Consider the following 21,864-nt stretch of genomic DNA (forward strand, 5'->3'; position numbering starts at 1 on the left):
AAAATTAACAATTATGCAGCAGCGCGCCCGGGTCCATAGAAATCACTCCAGATAACTAGACATATATAAATCATTCATGAGAACAATTTCTGAAAAGAGACGAAGGGAGGGGGCGAAATTGTGTAGAGAATGACATTGGGAAGCCAAGGGCCTGCTCTGTAAGAAGATAGCAACACCTTACAAAAATCTTTTTTCTACTTTCCTTTTTTTGTTATTATTATTTTACTAATTGTGTTATGTGGCTTGTGCTCTCCTTCTCTGCCCCCCCTTCTATTAGCCTGACAGATATTTTCAGAATTAATTAACCGTTAGCTCAGAGGATAAATTTTCATTATCAATTTTCTCCCCTTCTTCTTCTTCTTTTCTTTTATAGTTTGTCTTTCTCTTTCAGCCCAGCAATTACACTCTCCGCCTTTCACTGGCAGGTCCTGTTCTGTAGGAGGTAATCCAAATGGGGAATGTGCATTTTCTTTTAGCCCCATTCACTTCCCTTCTTCTACCTTTTGTGGGATTTAATAACCATGGCTGATAGGCGTACCGTGGACAGAGAGGTTAAGTTTGTTGCCTCAGCATTTTGCTGACAGGAGGCAGCACAGAAATCCAGGAACATCCGGGCAGCCCGTTCAGGGTAAAAGTGCTTGCAAGTTACCATAGCCAAACTCCATTCCACTGTATCCCTCCAGGATGAGGTTTCACTTCGGAAACTCAATGAAATAAACTTTTCTGAATTTCTGGAAATTTGGATGCAGGAGAATCTATGGACGCCACACCTATATGACAAAGGTTGAGCCCAGTGGCACCTTTGACAAAGTTTAATACTGGGTATACGCTTTTGTGTGCACACTCACTTCTTCAGATATGTTATCCTTGTCCAGCTGTTCACTTTTACTGCGTCTGCTGTTCACAGTTTAATCATTTCTTCAGTGCAACTGGTGCCAAGTGCTGTATTTGGCAGGAAATGTCTACTATCAAGTAGCTGGAGCCAATACAGTTCGTTGGCTCTTTGCCTTCTGAACCTGCATTACACAAGAGAAAAAACTGAAGTCCATCCTCCTTTTTTTTTAAGGGATGTGGCCCATGTTGAAGCTCCTCTTACTTTCCTTTAAAGGAGTGTGTCCTGTGTTGAAAAGGAGTGTGTTCTGTGTATGTTCACCACCCGTGTCCTAAAGCAGTATAATCCTGGGAAGGCTGTGTCATACAAAGGCTCAAGCAGTTTGGAATTTCGGATAAAGTGTGACAGAAGGTAACCTGTTTTCACATTTCCACTTTCCCTAACTTCCTTACATCATAAATAAGCAGCCTAGCCTCTATCTTACCAAACTGTTATTTCCAAAATGTGAGTTCCTATATATGTCAGCTGTGCATTGTACTGAATTTGGGTCTCCCATCTCCTGCTGCAGAACTGGGCTACACAGTCTGGAGTAAAAGAAATGCAGAGGGCAAAGCTGCAATTTCCTATGACTATGACCAAGACTATTTAGTCCCTAACGTTTCAATTAAGAAAATTTCAATTCTTTAAAAAACTTTTACTTTTTTTTTTAAAAACTGTCCCACTACTGGGGGGCCTGGAGGATATTCAGAGAGGTGGCTGAATAAAGCCTGCCTCTGCCCTCCTGAGCTGATATTCCAAGGAAGTCTCCCATCCAAGTACTAATCGCGGTGGAACCTGCTTAGTTTCTGAGATCTGATGAGATCAGGCTTGCCTGGGCTATCCAGGTCAGGGCAAGAAAATTTCAATTCTTGTTGAATAACAGAGACAATTTTAAAACCAAGAAAGTGGTTTCTTACTGCAGCCAAGCCATGATCTCCACTTTTACCTCTTAAATTCTGAAAAAGTAAAAAGCTATACATTTGTTTCAGTTTCCTTGGAGCTTCAGTTAAGGGAATGCTGGATCTAATGCCTTGCTGTAGAAAGTACCGAAGTGTGTGTGTGGGAGGGGGGGTTTGCTGGAGGGGCAAAGTAAGGGCTGAACTATATGTAAAGAAAAACAGCCTGGTACAGTCTATCTGGGATTAAAACACTTCAGAATGTAGTTTGGGAATCACCTGCGAATACTTTCTCAGATCAAAAATCCCTTCCCATGGCCTACAGTTATGTCAGAGAAAGGGGCTTTATCCTTGCCTTTTCCATGTTCATTTTTTACCTTTAAAAAAAAAAATGAAGAAGTGTACAAATGCATTCTGAAGTGGGATCATCCCAGGAGGGGATGTTATCATGTGGCCTTTCTGAATGTGTAAATTGGTTCTAAGTTGCCTACAGTTTATTGTAGGGTTTCTGCCCATTGTTCATCTCTGCTCTCCTCTCCTCTGGCCTGCTGCTGCAGATTTAAAGAAATAGTGCATCTGTCACAGCACAGAGAGCTTCTGTATAGCCATAAATACACAGGGTCTTGGCATTCTGCCACTGCACACAGGACACTGGAATGCTTGTGATGGTATCTGGCTGTGATGGTATTGACATGGCACTGGCTTTGGCAGGATTCCGCAGTGACAGAGTACTGGCAGGAAGGCAAAGGATGGCATTTGCTAGCCACACCACTGGTGGCATTGTCAGAAAGAAGGGCAGCAGCACAGAGACACACAGAGGGATTTTATATTGGTTGTCTGTTGTCCTGTTATCACGTTCACCAGTGGCTGAGATCACTGCTCATCTAGATGAAATAAACTAAGAGTATGGCAGCACCTGTGGATTGAACCCACGGATGCTGCTGTTTTGAAGGCATTTAAAAATGCTGTGCGGGCCCAGTCCTGATTGGACCCACAGCATGGTGGGTTGAGGCACTCTTCTTCTCCCCCCACTGCCTTTTCAAGTGCCAGAACTGCCTTGTAGCAGAAAAGTGCAGAACAAGAGCACCTCAGCCTGCCGTGCTGCGGGCCTGATCAGGTTTGGTCCTTGGGCCATTTTTTAAATGGTGGCTGCATTCACAGGTCGGACCTGTGGATGCTGTCATGTCTAGACTGGCCCTAATGCTGTGGCAACTGGGTGTTTTCACTGTCTGTAATCTTTGCTCCAGCACAGCCCCCCCAGGCTCTCAGATAGCCACCACCTGGTCTGGCGCAGCTCTTGGGCTTCTTTGTCACTGTCGTGGCTCCTAGGCTTTTGGCAGCCCCTGCCTGGCGCAGCCACCAGCTCTCCGGCAGCTGCCTTCCGGTTGAAGTTCTAGGGCTACTTCAGCGCTGTCGCAACCCATGGGCTCTTTGGCGGCCTCCATCTGGCGAGGCCCCTGGGGTGCTTCACCACTGCTGGTGTCGTCACCAGACCCGCCATGGCTCCCAGGCTCCAGCACACTGAGGTAAGAATGAAACACGCTTTCATACTTTTGGGGGGATTTAAACCCTCCCTGGTGTCTTTTTTTAAACATTTCAGATTTTTCTGGAAACCTGAGGAGTGTCCCAAGTTTCCTGAAAAATCTGCTTAACCTCTGTGTGGATCTGATCTGTGGATTTAGCTATCTGCAGATGTGGATTTAGCTATCTGCAGATGTACAGGATTAACCCACTCAGTCCAGTCCAGGAATGCGAGGGAACCCTGCACTTTCAGCACATTAAACAACAAACCACGAGGTAGTCTATACCCTCTCTGGTTTTCAGAACAATTTGCCACCAGAATCTCTTTCAATAGTCCCTGCCTTTCCTAAGGGAAGAGATTTAAGCCCTTAGTTGGCATCTGGGGTTTACACATCAGCAGCTCTACTCAGAGATGCACACTTTAGTCTTAATAAAGTTAGCTTAAGTGGTCAGCGTCAGACACAAGATTTAGCCTTGGAGTTCAATTACACACCAGAAACAATTAGAAATAAGAATGATCTTTATTCAGTAGAGAGCATAGCAAACAGACTATTAGAGGATACTGAAAACAATATAAAATCTATGGCGATTTGCCCTAACTACACATTAAGCATCATAATTACCAATTGAAGTTCAATAGTCCATACAGGTCCATGGTATATCAGTCCAAGTAAACACCAAGGGATTTTGAAGAGTAATCCCATCTTGCACAAGAATGTGGTCCAGTTCACAAAGCAACTCTTTGTTTCCCACTCAGATGTTTCTGCAAACTTGAGGGTCCCACTCAAGTCTGATTTTAAATCTGACTTTAAAAAAGAAAACAGTGGGGGGTTTAAATCCCCCCCCCCAAGTAAAAAAGTGTTTGCTGTGTAAGCACAGAGAACATACCTCAGGCAGCGCGGCAGACAGTGAGCCATGCTGGGCCCACTGACAGAGGTGTGGCAAGCCAGGAGCCACACTGGGCCCAGCATTGGTGGAGGAGGACGCCAGGCTCAGGAGCCACACCAGGCTTAGCATGAGGGGAAATATGGGATTCTCCCCCTGAGGCGGAGGACATCTTGGTGGGTGATTCCCATCCTCTAATTAGGGAGGCAGGAACAAAGTCTTTCCACTTCCTGTCTCCTTGGTGGGAGTTGCCCATCTCCTCAGTTCTTTTCCTGCTTCAACAGGGAGAGCAGTTCAGAATAGGTTCTGTTCGCCTGTTCTTTTCCTCTTTACTTCTTTTTGCTTCTTCTAACCCTCAATATTTATCTTGCCTGCCCTTTCTTATTTCCCCCTAACTCTTTTGCTATTTTTCTCTGTCTCTCGTGCCTCCATGAGGAGATCTGAGGTAAGGAGTTCGACTGTTGGGGAACGAGCCCCTCAGAGGCGGCCATTTTGGCAGGCTATAAAGCAGTTACATTTACGATCTACCAAAGGGCTTCTAATGAACCCTCCCATGGATTTCTCTCTGAAGTAGAGATGGGGGCTCCGCTCACAGCAGGCGCTGCGGAGCAGGATTCACGAGGAGCCAGCATGCCTGGAAATCAGCCTGCTTGAGCTGCCTTTGCTGGAACGACGTCTCAGCATCAGAGTGCACCAAAAAGGAGGCGTCATTCTTCCCAGCAGCCAGATATTGTGGCACCATGTCTGAGCCTGCTGCTGCTGCTGCTGATCTTGCCAACTGGTCAGGAGGAGGCTGCAGAGTGGTTTCCCACTTCCATAAGCCATAAAAACACCGCAGGACACAGCGAGAATAATCAAAACCAACTTTCGCTCAACAAGCTGCAGTGTTAACCAGTTGCTGTTTAGTGACAGTGCGACCGGTCTACTCATGAGTAATGCTGAGGGAGCAGATTCTCTCTAGTGTTTTTTCCTCAGAATTATAACATTATTCGGACCAACACCAATTGGTGTAGTGGTTAAGTTGCCTGGCTTGTATGCGGGAGACCCAGGTTCGAATCCCCACTTGTGCCACGGGAGCTCACTGGGCAAACTTGGGCTTGCCCTGCTCTCTCAGACTAACCTACCTCACAGGGTTGCTGTGTGGGTTAAATGTAGGAGAGGAGAAGGGAGAAGGCTGTTCACTTTGTCAGAGTGAAGGCGACAGACACAGGTCCCAATCCAGTTCCTCCTCCTGCACTCTCTTCCCAGACAAGGAGATACTGGAACCCAAGTTTCATCCAAAGAGCCCTAGCTGACCTTTCAAGGCAGCTAGGAAAGAAACCTGTAGCAGAAAAAGAGGGAGGGACTCCCCTCACTGGACCCCAGACATGGGTTGAACATTTCCTTTGCATGCAGAAGATCCCAGATTCAGTCCCCAGCATCTTCAGTTAAGGCGAAAGGGGAAGTTTTTCTCAGATGAGAAGGGGATGAGATGGAGTTCCCATAATAGTCCTAGGATACTTAAATCAGAGGACTATCATTATCTCTCTTTTTTTGGTAAACAAAGTTTTATTATTTTCCAGTCATAGGTATTCCACATTTATCCATTAAAACCTTTCTTTCAAGCATACATAAACAATTACTTACCCTATAACCCATACTCCATCCCCCCTCCTAAGACCATGACAACCTTAGAACTACAGGAGAGATAGCCAGGTCCTCCTACTACAGGATCTGGGGGCAGGTCCAAGGGAACAAAGAATTCTTCCCTAAGCTTAGTGTAACAGAGGGTCATCCCCTTCCCAACATTCCTTGAGAAACAGTTAAAGATGGAATGGGGAAAGAGCTTATGACCAAGAGGCAATTTCCAAGCATTATTAAGAAACCATGTGCTTTAACAAATTTTGCAAATCAGTTTTTGCAGGTCCCACTCAGTGACACTCCTGTAGCAGAACTACAGCCATCTGCACCCTGTCAGAAGGCGGCAAAGGCACATCAGACAGCAGGGGGGAAAGAGCTGATCTCACCTTCAGGAAAACCCATGAAGCCACTATAGCCTTCTGCAACAGCCCCAGTAGTTTCAACAGCAGCCATTGTCTGCTCTAGGAGACTTATTCAACTTATCCCAGCCTGCAACTGTTGCATGGTGGCAAGGGTCAATAGAACACCCAAAGCCACCTCATTCATAGCGTATGCAACACTGGATACCTTTAAAATTTTCATCCATGGCTATGGAATCTGGGACAACTGCCAGTAGAATTTTTGGCTCTGAACTTGGCAAGCTGACATCTATGACAAGTCTACAGTGGTGGCTTACCCATGCCACAAAGACAAACTAGTTTGGGATCCTCTGGAACTTGCTTTAATTAATTAATTAATTACTACAATAGTATTATTGCAGAAGGCAATGACTAACTGCAGGCCACTGATTAAATAGGCCTTTAGATCAAACGAACTATCACACGGAATCGAGGGGAAACATTTGTTAAACAAGCATTGGAGAATGCTCCACAGCTCCCCCTGGGGTACAGGTGGACTAAACTACTCTTTCAATAATACCCACAGTAACTAGACTCCTATAGGCTGTTGCTTCCTTAACAGACAGCAGGTGCACTATTCCACATTTCATTTTGTCAGAAGTCTCATTTTTGTGTAGTGATTGTATCTCTTCTACTGCTGTCTCTCTCCATTTTCGGGATTCTCTTTCAGACAACATTGATATATCTTCCCAAGACAAGGGCTCAGTTTTAGCTATATAGGATAGCCTGTGAGGTAGTATACCTTCAGGTGCTCAGATTGAGTATATGAGGATTGTAACCTTGTTTGGTCCCATTTCCTATTCATACCCCATGTCTGTTATTTCCACCATTATTTCTTGATCTTGATAATTTCTGCAGGTTGCACCAGTTTAGTTCTGGAGCCTCATCAAAGTATACTGTACCACTTGTAACAACCTTGTCTGTTTATGGGATAGAATGTGGTACTTTCACCTTTCAGGGTGATCACTGTAACCTATCACCTTCTTTTCTGCGGCTCGGTTATTCAGTCTTGACTGTAGCTTTTCACTGGGAGTGAAGGCGTAGACTTGCTATCCAAACACCCAAATGTGCTTGATGCTTAGTTTTGAGCCATACAATAATTTCCTATGGAGTACAGTCTATTACCTTGATCATAATCCTTTTGGTAGACATGTTGCTGTCATATTATTTATTTTGCTTTGCACCGATATTTATCTATCATCGGCTATGGAGCAGATGGTCACGGAACCTACCAGGGGAGAGGCGATCCTGGATTTGGTAATGCCCAAGACTTGGTGAGAGATGTAAAAGTGATTGCACCACTTGGGAACAGTGACCATAATGTTACTGAGTTCAACATTTGTATTAATAGGGAGTTACCCAAAATGAAATAGAGCAAACTTCAGAGGACGAACAAAAACTATTGAGGAAGACTCAGCATGGGTTCTGTAAGGGAAGATCTTGTCTCACTAACCTGTTAGTGTTTTTTGAGGGAGTGAACAAACATGTGGACAAGGGGGACCCAATAGATGTTGTTTACTTTGACTTCCAGAAAGCTTTTGATACAGTTCCTCATCAAAGGCTCCTAAGTAAGCTCAATAGTCATGAGATAAAAGGACAAGTCATTTTGTGAATCAAAAACTGGCTGATTAATAGAAAACAGAGAGTGAGTATAAATTGGCAATTTTCTCAGTGGAGGGTGGTAAGCAGTGGGGTACCGCAGGGATCAGTACTCGGTCCGATCCTTTTAAACTTGTTTATTAATGATTTGGAGTTGGGAGTAAGCAGTGAAGTGACTAAATTTGCAGATGACACAAAGTTGTTCAGGGTGGTAAGAACCAGGGAGGATTGTGAGGCACTCCAAAGGGATCTGTTGAGGATGGGCGAGTGGGTGTCAATGTGGGAAATGGGGTTCAATGTGGCCAAGTACAAAGTGATGCACATTGGAGCCAAAAATCCTAACTATAAGTACACATTGATGGGGTCCGAACTGGCAGAGACTGACCAAGAGAGAGATCTTGAAGTCGTAGTAGATAACTCAATGAAAATGTCAAGATAGTGTGTGACTGCAATAAAAAAGGCCAACACTATGCTGGGGATTATTAGGAAGGGAATTGAAAACAAATCAGCCAGTATCATAATGCCCCTGTATAAATCAATGGTATGTCCTCATTTGGAGTACTGTGTACAGTTCTGGTCACCACACCTCAAAAAGGATATTATAGCATTGGAAAAAGTGCAGAAAAGGGCAACTAGAATGATAAAAGGTTGGAACACTTTCCCTATGAGGAAAGGTTAAAACGCTTGGGGCTCTTTAGCTTGGAGAAACGACAGCTGAGGGGTGACATGATCGAGGTTTATAAGATTATGCATGGGATAGAGCAGGTAGAGAAAGAAGTTATTTTCTTCCTTTCTCACAATACAAGAACCCATGGGCACTCAATGAAATTGCTGAGCAGTCGGGTTAGAACAGATAAAAGGAAGTACTTCTTCACCCAAAGAGTGATTAACACATGGAATTCACTGACACAGGAGGTGGTGGCGGCTACAAGCATGGAAAGCTTCAAGAGGGAATTAGATAAACATATGGAGCAGAGGTCCATCAGTGGCTATTAGCCACAAGGTATAGATAGGAACTCACAGGCTCGGGCAGGTGATGCACTGTATTCTTGATGCTTGGGGGGGGGGCAACAGTGGGAGGGCTTCTAGTGTCCTGGCTCCACTGATGGACCTCCTGCTGGCACCTGGTATTTCTGGCCACTGTGTGACAGAGTGTTGGACTAGATGGGCCATTGGCCTAATCCAACATTGGCTTCTCTTTTGTTCTTAGCATCCCAGCATCCAGAAGCATGCATCTGGCCATTTCAACTAGGTGCAGTTCTCCCCTTTCTGTTGTTGTATTTGTTCAGGTGTGTATAGCATGGTTGTCTGGTGCTGTATACCCTGTTCCCTTAGGTATGGCCCCACTTCCTTAATCGTAGATTCCCCCTCCATTTGCCTGTGCAGAGTGATTGTGACTTCCCTTTGGAACTTATTGCTGCCTGCGACCACAAGCTCTTGGAGTTTCCCAAGCTTTTCAGTCTTGTTTCAGGAGATACGTAAGTCACCAGATATTGTTTCCTCCTGGTGTAGGAGTTATGAGTCCGCAAATGTTACTTTTCACTATCAGTAGGGATCATGTAGGCTTACCTTCACTGCCTTTAAGAAGCAAGATGTGTAGCCTTACCCTTACGCAGCATGTATACTTCATATATGTTTGACATGACATTATCTTCTCATCCTTGGTTAAGCCTTGAGTTTCAAGCTTTGTTATGGGTCATGAGTGTCTGTGTCCTAGGTGTCACAGATGGATGCAGTTGCCGTGATGAACTTGAGTAGTTGTTCTAGCCTCCTCATAGTAAGGTTAAGCTTATTCAGATGCTACTTCTTAATCCCACACCAATTTCTTGAAATTTCACTATAAGACCATTACTGGTGAGAAATTCTAGTCCTGGAACACACGGGGCTTCCTAACAAGGAGTTATGTGTTCCATCTAGATGGTCCATAGCACATTAAGAATCCATGCCTAAAAGACATGGGCAAATGCAACTACACCGCTTTATATCAGAATGTTAAATTGGATATTGATAATTGGAAGTCCCTTACGCCAACCTTACCGGATAGACTGCATCTTGTCAAAAGTTTTTTGGTTCCAAAGTTTCTCTTCCTTTTTAGGGCCTTGCCGATTTTCATCACGAAGAAAGAGTTACAAACATGGCAAAACACTCTGACAAACTTTTTGTGGGAGGGAAAAAAGTCAAGAATATATGGAATGATAGTACATAGGACAACAAGATCAGGGGGCTTGGACTTTCCCCTACTACAAGGGTACCACAGGGCAGCGATTTTGACGCAGTTGGTACAATGTCAATATGAAGGTGAACAACAACTCTGGAGAGGGATTGAGTCGCTCTACACGGCACCTTACAGTATTCAAGAGGTATCCTGGATGAAACCTGCCGCTAGACCAAGAAGAATTAAATAAAACTTTTTACTGGCTACTGGCCTGGCTACATGGGACAAAACTAAGAACCTCCTCCCTACCGGGATTTCCCAGATGGCCACATTTACAGGACAGGTTTGGTTCCAACCCGGGCTACTACCTCACGTCTTCAAAGATTGGAGAGCTGCGGGTTTTAAAAGGCCGCATGACCTTATAGATAAAGGAGTAATTCGGGACAAACAATTCTTTGACCAGAAAATAGGGAATGAATAGGGAATTGGTATGAATATTTACAATTGAAAAATCTCATTGAACGTCTAACAGGTTTAGGTACTTTTAGGAGAGAGCTTACATCTATGGAGAAAATGATTAAATTATACCCTTGCTACCCGAAAGGCATATTATCTAAATTATACAATGTGATTATTTCGGAGGGAGGTCATCAGAAACTTAGTTGCCAACAACGATGGGAAGAGGATTTATTGGCTTGCTGGGATGGAACAGACTGGGAGAAGGTGTGGTCCTCGCCAGCTAATAACTCGAATGTCTTTAACATTCGGCTTCAATTTTTTAAATTGTTCTCGAGGTGGTACATGACACCGTGTAAATTACAGAAGATAAACATGAACAGTGATCCACGCTGTTGGAAAGGTTGCGGGGAGGTTGGTACCTTTATTCACTGCTGGTGGGCATGTCCACGGATGAGTAATTTTTGGGAGGACGTTCGGAAGGAGATCGCTGACATAACTTCGATAGATCTTAGTCTTAAGCCTGAAGTGTTTCTGCTGAACTACTGGGATAATGATATGGATGCTAGGAACAGGGAAATTATCTCGATGCTTCTGGCTGCAGCGCGTTTGACATTAGCGTCATGTTGGAGGTCTCCTCATCCTCCAACGATAGCAGCCTGGCATGAAAAAATATGGGATCAATTTGTGATGGCTAAGATAGCAGATAAAGTACATAGAGCTCAAATTTTACGGTCCTCTAACCTCAAATTTGAATCAACCTGGTTCCCGATATTTTCATTTCTTACTTCACGGGGCATATTGCCAATAAATACCTGTTACCAAAAATGGGTTCTGATGTAACATACTAAGAGTCGAAATTTAAAGGATGCTTTCGTTATTTGTTATTATTATCTCTGGGGCTTTAAGTTCAAAAATACCTGAATGATACTGTAACTCTTTTGTAGGAATGTCGAGTGTTTATTATTGGATTCTTTGCATGTTCTTGTTTGCTTTGTTATGAAAAATGAATAAAGAGAAAAATAAAAAGAATCCATGCCTGGTTCCTTCTGTGGTAACGAACTTCACATCTACAAGGAAGATCTTCTGTTTTTGCTGAGATCCTGATCTGAATAGTATTCTTAGTTGCCTGTCATATGCCTTGTGATGTCTGTTTAACGGTACCAGCCACTTGAGGTGTTGCTCTGTGTAGTCTTTAGACACACATTCCATTCTTAATCTACAGATTCACTTGCAGCTTCTTAGCCCTTCCTTTGGTCCTCAAACATTTCCAAGGTCTCAATCTCTTCAAAACACCCGCACAGTTGTTGATTTCTCAAGAGCTCTGACCTAAAAGGTCCACCACAACTACATAGATTCCATCACAGTAATTACATGTCACACTTTCTGCCCTTACTAGGCACTCTTTCGAGCCTATTAAAGAGATTCTTCTTAGATGGCTAAAAATGATAGTCTTATTATACCGATTAGGGATGTGCAAAATAAAAAATAAAAAATTGGCCTGATTCGGATTTGGCGGAATTGGGCATAATCAATTTTGGCTGGCATAAAGACTCCTGCATGTCAATTTCGGCAGTACCAACTGATTCAGGAGTCTTTGGGCCAGCCGAATGTCAGTTTCAGCCCCATTATATCCTATGGGCCATTGAAGTCAATGGTGAAAACATAGGGTATATTCTGGGGGATGGAGGGGGGGTTGAGGGAGAGGCTCCAAACTTGCAGGTTAGCTGCTGGAGTCTCTCCCCAAGATACCAACAATGTTTCAAGAACATTGGATGAGGGGGTCCAACTCTACAGGCCCTCAAACAGGTTGCCCCTATCCCCTCCATTGTTCTTTTTTCCCACCCTCAAAGTTTTACCTGATGTCGCACAACAGCAGCAACTAATAGATATCCAATCAATGCAATCCTAAGGAGAGTTACACCCCTCTAAGCCCACTGAGGTAAAGCTGGTAAATCCCATTATCTCTAGGTAAAATAAAGTGGCTATCACTCTTAAATTGTGCTAAATGCCTCCAAGATTAAATGAGAGGTGGCTGGAAAATACAATATTATATGTAGTCTTGTATAGCATTTTCATTAAAGGCTTTGGAAGAGGCAGCCATTTGTTATTATATTAAATATGACTATGCTGAATATTCTCCAGTTTCATATTTTGAGGTTGAAACTAGTGATGGAGGAGAGAAGAGCGATGTAATAATAATAATAATAATGGGTCCCCATTTGGGAGAAAAGTGAGGTATAAATGAAGTAAATAAATAAATACCTTTCAAAGGTAGAAATCTCTTCTCCAAAGTATTTTGATTATATGAACATTCACAGAGTGGCACAGAGGATTTATCCTCTGGTTACAGTAACATCTGAACTGAACAGAACTGCTGTCAGTTCTAGCCCGTGCTGGTGTGAGCTACCAGCCTTGTCCCCAGCTCGCTGTCCACCCAGCGGTTTGAAAGCTTTGGCGAGTAGATAAAATGGGTACCACTCCTTAGAGAGGGTGGGCACATTAAACACACACCCCCCGGTGAGGGGAGGTGTTAGTCAGCGAAACGGAATGTCCAGCTCGTAAGCCTGGAAAGATCTCTTCGGCATTAAGAAGCCTGCGATGGGCCAATCCGGCCAGGTGGTGGTAGTGTGGCGCTGAGACTCAAGGCAGTCCTGGAAAAACTGACGTCATCAAGCCAAGCCGAGTCAATGCCGTCTGGAACACGTCTGAGGCTACAGCTGAACAAAATCCCTGTCGGCTGCAAACGTGTGCGACTTGAAAGATTTATATGTTGTCCTCCCTTCCCCCCTATGATTCATTGTTAGTCCCGTGTGTATATGAGTAACTGTAAATCGCTCAGAGCCAGCAGCTCTGCAGGATTGAGCGATTAATAAATTGAAAGATACTATTATTATTATTATTATTATTATTACTACTACTACTACTACTACTGTATTGTGCTGTTGTTATCCCTAGTCACTGCCACTTTGGTACCTCCCTTCCAGTTACTACTTTCTCCTGCCTGGGTTGGTCACATGGATGATCCCAGCCAATCAGAGATCACAATGCAATGGCATGACTTCACAATTATACATGTCCAAATTTGGCTGCAGGCAAATTAATTCAATTGACAGGGAGAAAGAGAAAGCAAGAAAAGAAATGTTAACTATGAGTTAAACTTTTTATTTTTACAAAAGTGCCACAAATGTGCCTGAAAAGGAGGATGGGGTTTTTTGACATTGCAGAAAACTTCCATCCCCTAAAGGATTATTCATTTCAGCTCAGCAATATGAATAAAAAACTTCATAATAACTAAGGCAGAGACTATATGAGGTGTATCAGTTGCTTTGTACATCTTTTTTTTGGAGAATGAGACAAATATCCTAAACAAGTAACAAATTTCATGAATTTCTGGACAGAAAGAGTTAAACATGGATAACTTGATACAAATCTGACCAACTTCAATTAGACAGCTTCAGTAATACCACATCAGAAATAAAATTATCATCCAGGAGAAATCTATAATTAGCAGAGTCCAGGAGAGAAACAGCCTTCATCAAAACCCACAATGAGCATAGTTCAAAAGCTGAATATTCAAATTAAAATTCCAAATTCATTCAGTGACCTCCCTCTTTGCAGATCAATAGAAAGAGGGACACACATCTCCTTTGATACATCTCTACTACGTAGAGTGTCCTTTAACTAAACAGGGTCAAAAACCATAAATGATTACTAGAGATTATTTGACAACTGCACAGCTATATTAATTTTAAAAAGGCATTAATCCATTTAATAGAGTTGAAGGGGGGAAACTACATCATTATAAACTGGAACAGAAAAAATAAAGAGGAAAATGGCATTTACAGCTAAAGTTTAAGAAGTGAGCTTGAAGCATGGCAGACTGAGCAATGGACACCAAAAGACTCTATTTGGAGTAAGATCCTACAGTGCATGGGGAATCAAAGTTCAAGTTTTAGTATGAAATACAGAGCCAAGGATGACATTTCAAAGGCAAAGGGGAACACTGCAAGTCAAAAATGTTATTTAATCTCCCTTTTCCTTCTCCCATTAGTTTTGTGAATCTCTACAAAACTTTTAGGGGAGTTTAGTTAGAAATTTATGAACCGCTGTTGGACCCAAATGGTACACTTTTTGCAAATATAGCAAAAGCTCCCCATTTAAACAGAATTATTTTGGATCTGAATTGGTGGAAACCTTCCAGAGTACATTTTTTCTGTGGCAGACAGTTCGTGAGTTGTGCCTTTCAGACAAAATGGTGGTGGATGGAGATCTCCCACTATTACTGCTTCAGAGGGTGTACTCTCTACATGAGGCTGCCCTTGTCCCAAATTTGGAAGCTTCAGCTGGTGTAGAATGCTGCAGCCAGGCTGTTGTTGGGCCTCCCCATGCGGGAGCACATCCAGCCTGCACTGAAAGCACTGCATTGGCTGTATATAATGTACTGAATTCGCTTCAGGGTGCTGGTTCTTACCTTTAAAGCCTTTTATGGTCAGGGGCCTGCATACCTGAAGGACCACCTTCCCCCACATGTCCCCCAGAGACCACTATGTTCAGGGTCTCAAAACCATCTGACCATCCTGGGTCCCAAGGATGCCAGGCTGGCCTCAACTAGGGTCAGGGCCTTTTCATTGGCAGCTCCGTGCTGTTGGAATGAGCTCCCGGAAGACACCAGGGCCCTGCGGGACCTTTTATAGTTCCGCAGGGCCTGCACGATGGAGCTCTTCCACCAGGCATTCAACTAAGGAGCTGCACTGAATGAATTTAAGACCCCGTGCCCTAATACCATCACCAACAGCCTGTCTGCCGACGATACGAACTGACATCAAATCCTGACTGTACCTCATTGTAATGGTTTGCTACTACTGCCACATCAGTATTACACAAATGGCATGCTAGCACTTTATGTTGTGTTTTATATTTATATTTATGCTATGTTTTAAAACTTTTATATAAGCTGCCCTGAGCCTGCTTTGATGGGGAGGGCAGGGTATAAATCAAATAAATAAGTAAGTAAATAATACTCCAATGAAGTCCTTCCCCTCCCCAAACCCCACCCTCCTCTGGCTCCACTCCCAACCTGGAGCTGGCAACCCTATGAAAAGGGTGTACATCTGGTGCTAACAGTAAGAGGCTGCTAGGAGGGAGGATGATTCATATTTTGAAAAAGGAACAACTGCTTAGTGCTTTTATGTAAGATTTCAGATTCTGAATCAGGAGTTTTCTTTCACATAGAGATGATCCTTTTTCCCTACTGATCTCTTGAGGTGAAGAAGTATCAGTTCCTCTCTGTAATGATGATCTGAGATTAAGCTCTTTAACATTTTTATTGTTAGGGACCAAAAAGGTCTGTTTCACACATCAAGGTCTATGTAGTTTGTGCCTGGGTTCCCCGCTTTGTTTTTCAGTTAGACATGAGTTGCCGATTCCCATCAGTTCTCATGCACAGGGTGGCAAGAAGAGGCTTCCATCTTCCCCCATGCACTTTTTTCACAGCAAGAATCAACTTTGGGAGGGTGCTGTCTGCTCCACTGTGTCAGGGTTTTGTGCACAGCAGAGCAGCTCCCTCCAGGTCAGAAAAACAACATCGAGGTGGGAAGACTGGAGGTCCTCATCCTCACCTTCTGCAGTCCTGAACAGGGGAACGGAAGAGAATCTACAGCTCATGTCTGAATGAAAGTCAGAATGGGGAACTGAGACATGCAGGCTCTGTAGACTATAGCATTCTCCCATCTGCCTGAACTTTGAGAAGAGGCATCCCTCTTTGGAAATTCCATCCCAGTTGGCCCTGTAGCCAGGATTTTTTTTTATTCGAGGGGCCTTTAAATAAGTTGCAGGCACTCCCACCCCACCCCACACACACTCCAAGCAAGCAGTCCCGCTCACACCCTTCCCTGCAACTAGCCAGGTGTATGCTCTCTCTCTTTTAAAAATAGTTGCACCAAATTCTTGCCGACTGGGCTGGAGGGAGATCTGGCTCCTCACAGCTGTTTTTCTTTCCTTTTTTCCAAATTAAACCAACTTGACACTTCTCCCTTCCCTGATTTATTTGTGGGAACGAGAAGGCGAAATTGTCCAGAAGCCCTAAACATGTTTCCTCCCCAGTACGTCCCACCTATCCCCCACCTATCCTCCAGGTCAAGAGGATCATGACCTCAGAGCCAAGGTGATCCTGAAAGCTCCCTTTCTGGGGGCGCAACATGTCCCCATCAAACTCAGTGGGGCTGGCTTCCAGGATCTGCACCTCCAGAGTCGGACATGATGCAAAGAGCCAGGACTGGCCTCTAAGCCTCGCTCAGACGCTGCACTTGACCCACACTCTTTTTTCTCTTTTTTTGCACTGGAGTGGGGAGGCTGTTAGCTCCTCGGCAGTGGCACTCTCCATCCAGCTTGGCAAAAAGTCGGGAGGCCTGAGCAGTAAGTCAGGGGTCCCAGACCCGAGATGCCCCACTGTAACTATGGGCCTGATCCCAGTTGGGTCTGTGTGGGAAGCTTCATCCAGAAAACTGTTTCCCACTGAAACTAACAAAACCACTATTGGAATGATTTCCTTTACCTCCAATATCAAAGTATCCAGCTCAAGGTTTTAAATTAGCAAATCACTCTGAATCTGCCTTTTTAAAGCACACTCCAATGAAGTACCTCAGGCTTGTCCTTTACTTGATGTTTATGGTTAAAAAGAACATCATTAATAAAGAATATTTTGTTAGTGTTATGATAGTGCACCCACATGGGTAAGACTCTTTCTTAACACATTTGCTTATTAACATAGAAGGCTATATGTCTGTAACATGAGTGATGGGACAAGTTGGAGGGTGTTGTGCCTAAAAATCATGTCTATTCAGCTACTAACTGCTTCCTTAAACTAGTGAGCTTGAGAAAAATTCTAATCCAAGTTTTGTAAGTTGACGTGATCTGCTTGAGAAGAATACTAAATTAGATGTGATGGGGACATTGTTTATATTTGATATGGCCAGTGGGAGGTCTGATATTAACAAGAAAATGAGTGCATGGGAGAAGGGTAATATATATTTAGACTTCACTTTTCTCCTTGGAGGAATTGCAAATAGTTTATAATGCCATGTAGGTAAGCCAGTAGACAAGCAAGCAAACAGGACCTGCCCAAGGTATAGTTGCTGAACTTTCTTGCTGGCTTGTTTGAAGAGGACTTGTACCTGTGGCCATGCCCAGATTTATAGGGTACCTGAAGCAGGAAGAGAAAGACCTGTCTTCATTGGTAAAATGTTCTTCCTACTCCTTCTCTTCCTGATAAACTAAACTCTCTCCCATGCCATGCTTCTTAGGCACTTTGCTCCTTTACTGGCTCTACTATCAGAAACAGAGGTCCTGTTCACACGCGGCTATTTGGTCCGGGAGCGGGACAGTTCGGGGCCGGATCAAACCGGCGCGATCACACCACCACATCTGGGAAGCGTCTTGCTTCCGTGGCCGAACTGTCCCTTTCCCGGGATAAGCCGCGCCAAACTAAACCACCTATCTAGGTGGTTTAAAGGGAAGCGGCGCGGCAACCGGGGCGTTTGATCGCCGCCGCTTCCCTGCGCCGGCTCAACCCCGGCCCGGATCCGAACTGCGCATGCCCGGACATGCGCAGTTCGGCCGGCCCCCGGGTAGGGCGTGTTTTCTCCCCGGCGTTTGATCGCGCCGGGGAGAAAAGGCGGCGCGGCCGGGGGATCCGTGAGATCCCGCCGCGCCGTGTCAACATTGGCGTGGCTTTTAAAAGCCGCGCCTTCAAGCGCCTTTTCCCCTGCGTGTGGCAGGGGCCAGAGAAAAGTTGCTGCTGCACATACTTTACCAATAAAGTAGAACCTGCAGACACTCCACTTTATATGTAAGTGGCACATGAAAACAAAAAGTGCATTACTATTATGCCCAATTTGGCCTTTACTCAATGGCCAGGCAAAAGTGCATAGTTAAAATTTCATGTACCTAGTTGCTTTTTAGATTATTCACAAATACCACCTAAACAGGAACTGACAGATAGCTAGAAACTCGTTTTCGCTACACCTTCTTTTAGCATGCGGTATATATGGGCTTTTTATTGGCTTGTTTTGTTCTTATATTGTTAATTTATTGTATACTTATGATCAATGCTCCCTCTAAGCTGTGGAGTCCTGAGAGCAAAAATTCTACTTTGTGAGCTACCAGCATTAAAGTTGTGAGCAGGTGATTTGGCTACTGCATAAATTAGTTTGCTCTGGAGTCATCCTTCCTCAGCTAAGAGAAAAATGTGTGAGCTGGAAGCTAAAAAACTGTGAGCTAGCTCACACTAACTCAGATTAGAGGGAACACTGTTTATGATAGTATGATATTGGTTTTACATATAAGCTGCTTTGAGCAGGATTCTGGAGAGGTGACATATAAATTTTCTAAATAAATAATATAGGACCGATTTGATGTTTATTCTCTTCATTACATGTTGAATAAATGCCTTTTTAAAAAAGTGCTTTATAAGGAACACTTTGAAGTGCTGCTCCTGGGGGATGAGAGACTCCCAGGAATAGCTTGGGGGGGGGAATCAGAGGTCTCCTGTAGGAGGGGGTTAATAAAAAAATTGCCCCCCTCTTGCGCCCATGGAAATCTAGGTGGGATCCAAGTCATAGTCATAATTGCAATCAATGCCAGCTGTGGCAGAAGGAATGATATGAGAGGCATGTCTACCATTGTCAGAAACAGGTGACATTTTCTCTAAACCATCACAACTTCCTATGCACCTCCTGTTTGCTGGTTTTGATTGATGAAAGTGATGCAACTATCTTTCTTTGTCCCCCATGCCCATCCATTCATATACATATTAGGGGTGTGCATTCGGTAAAACTGAACCAACCCCCCACCCCCGAAAAATGCCTTTTCAGCCTTTTTTGGTATTTGGCATACCCGGGGTGTGGGGGGGGGTTAGCATTGCCGAATACAGGGCTCCACTTACCTTCTTTTTCCTGCCATTTTTGTCTCTTTCCCGCCCTTTTATACTGCAGAGATCCTCAGATTGACCTGAGTCCTGTTGGGTTTGAGCACTGACTGCCGCAGTGACACTGGTTCTGGTGGGCACATTGCACTGGTTCTGCTGCTGGCCTTGCAAACATGACCCTTCACACCACTACACCTCACTTACTTTCTTGTGCAGAGATTCTCGGGGAGACAGTGCTGCCTGGCTTTTTCCCCTTCCATAGGAAACAATGGAGGATTGGGGGCTCTATCTTCGGATGCCCCTAGAATTGGACCCCCTGGTCCAATCTTTTCCAAACTTGGGGGTTCTTTTGGGGAGAGGCACCACAAGCTACAGCACGAATGTGGTGCCTCTACCTCAAACCCCTTTCCCCACACCCCCCTGAATACCTGTTAGAAGATTTTTGCCATTGACTACAATGGCCCCATAGGATATAATGGAGCCAAAATTTTTCAAGAATACCGAATATTTTCAGGTATCTAGATATGGAATCTAGATATGCAAAAGGCAAACCCCAGGGTTTTTACCTACAACAAACTGGTTTTGATAAATTTTTGTTAGAAACAAATGATAAGTTGCTTAAGAAATGTATGAATTCTTTATACACTTGAAACTGGAAAATGAAGTGGTAAAAGATTCAATGGTTAAGTGGATGCAAAATTTTGGTTATAATATTGAGACTGATGCGTAGAGTCAAATATGGAAAAAGATATAAAAATTACTAAATCAGTTAATTTTAAAGAGAACATTTATAAAATGTTTTATAGATGGTATATAACTCCAGAAAAATTAGCACAGATGACTAAAGGAATGCCTATTAAATGCTGGAAATGTCATGATAAAGAGGGTAGTTTTTATAATATGTGGTGGACTTGTGTATTAGCAAAAGAGTATTGGGAAAAGATTCATGAGTGGTTGCAGAAAATACTGAAGTCGAATGTCCCATATAAACCTGAACTCTTTTTGTTAAATATGTTACCAGAATGTTTAGATAAGAAACAAAAACATATAATTATACATGTGGCAACAGCAGCGAAAATTTTGTATGTGAAATATTGGAAAGTTAACCAGGGGCCAACAGATAATGAACTGATTGAAAAGATTTTAGAAGTAGCTGAAATGGACATTTTATTGGAAAAGCTAAAAGATTATGATGACCAGAAGCTGGAAGTGGTATGAAAACCATTTTATATATGGACCCAAGCAAGAGTCTAGAGAGAGTAACTCTGAAAGCAAAAATTATGACAATCAGAAAATGTGTTAAACAAAGGAAAGATGTATGTCTACTTGTAGAATTTGAATTAAGTGGCTTAAATTGTCAGAGAGAATCTCTATGCTCGACTGTTTCCTGAATATTATAACCCATACCCTGTTCCATCCCTACCTTACCCTTTCTTATGGAAATTAATTAAAAATCTTAAATTAAAAAAAATACAATACCAGTATTGGTATTCGGGTATATTCAGGAATACCGAAAAAATGCAGCTTTATTATACCTGAATCCGAAAAAAAATGAATTCTTTCCCCCTGCACACCCCTAATGCATACACATACATATACATTGTGGTGTAAGGTTGGTAGCCAGTCTTACCATGATAACTGAGAGTTGCCAATAACCCTTCACACAGAAATCACCAGCCACTGGTGTGTCTGTGTTAAAAAGTGAGTCAAAGCTCATTTCAGTCAAATGCCTGTTCTCCTATCTGTGACTAGTATTTATTTACTATATATTGCATGTTTGAGCTTGTTGTGAAAAATGACCCAACCTCAACGGGAAGACTGCCCTGTATGTAAGACTATTAAGATAAAGTCTTGCGTAAGTGGCCCTAATAAAAGGAATTTATCACCAGACATGGAGAGGAAGGCGTCTTTTAGTCATAAAGTGAATAACATTGAAGATTGTCATTGCAAATTTTGAGAGCTAGAAATTATCATTCATTCTCCAAATTACCAGCTGCACAAAAATTACTAAATGGTGCGTTATCACTCGTTCTCAGTGTGGGAATATCTTTGTTATATGTTTGATTACAAATGGCTGCCCACATGATTATCATCAATAAATCAGAGGTAATCATGCCACATGCTATGGGAAGGGCTGGCTGAGAAAGGCTCTGATGTGATTGGGATGTCAGAAACCTGCTATGGCTAGGAACATTGGCACTTCCCTGCTTCCCTTTCACTCTAGTCTACTCACAGTGCAATCCTAAGAAGAATTAGACCCTTCTAAGTTGATGTTAGTGGGTTTTGAAGAGTATAACTCTGCTTAGGAGTACACTGCCAGTGTGCTACAATTTACAGCACTGGTCATGGATCCAAGGAACCATTGGATAAATTATATAGAACTGCAGCTAGTTTTCCAGAACAACACTGGTCTGGCATATAGGTAGGACCTGGCAACTATAACAGTAGCCCAATAGATAGACAGAAATGCAACAGCTGAATCTGTTTGTAGCATGAAAACCTTCACCTATGCATATCTGGCCAACATACAGCTCTTA

Source organism: Gekko japonicus, unplaced genomic scaffold, assembly GCF_001447785.1.
Source record: "Gekko japonicus isolate JY-2015 unplaced genomic scaffold, Gekko_japonicus_V1.1 scaffold1045, whole genome shotgun sequence".
NCBI lineage: Eukaryota > Metazoa > Chordata > Lepidosauria > Squamata > Gekkonidae > Gekko > Gekko japonicus.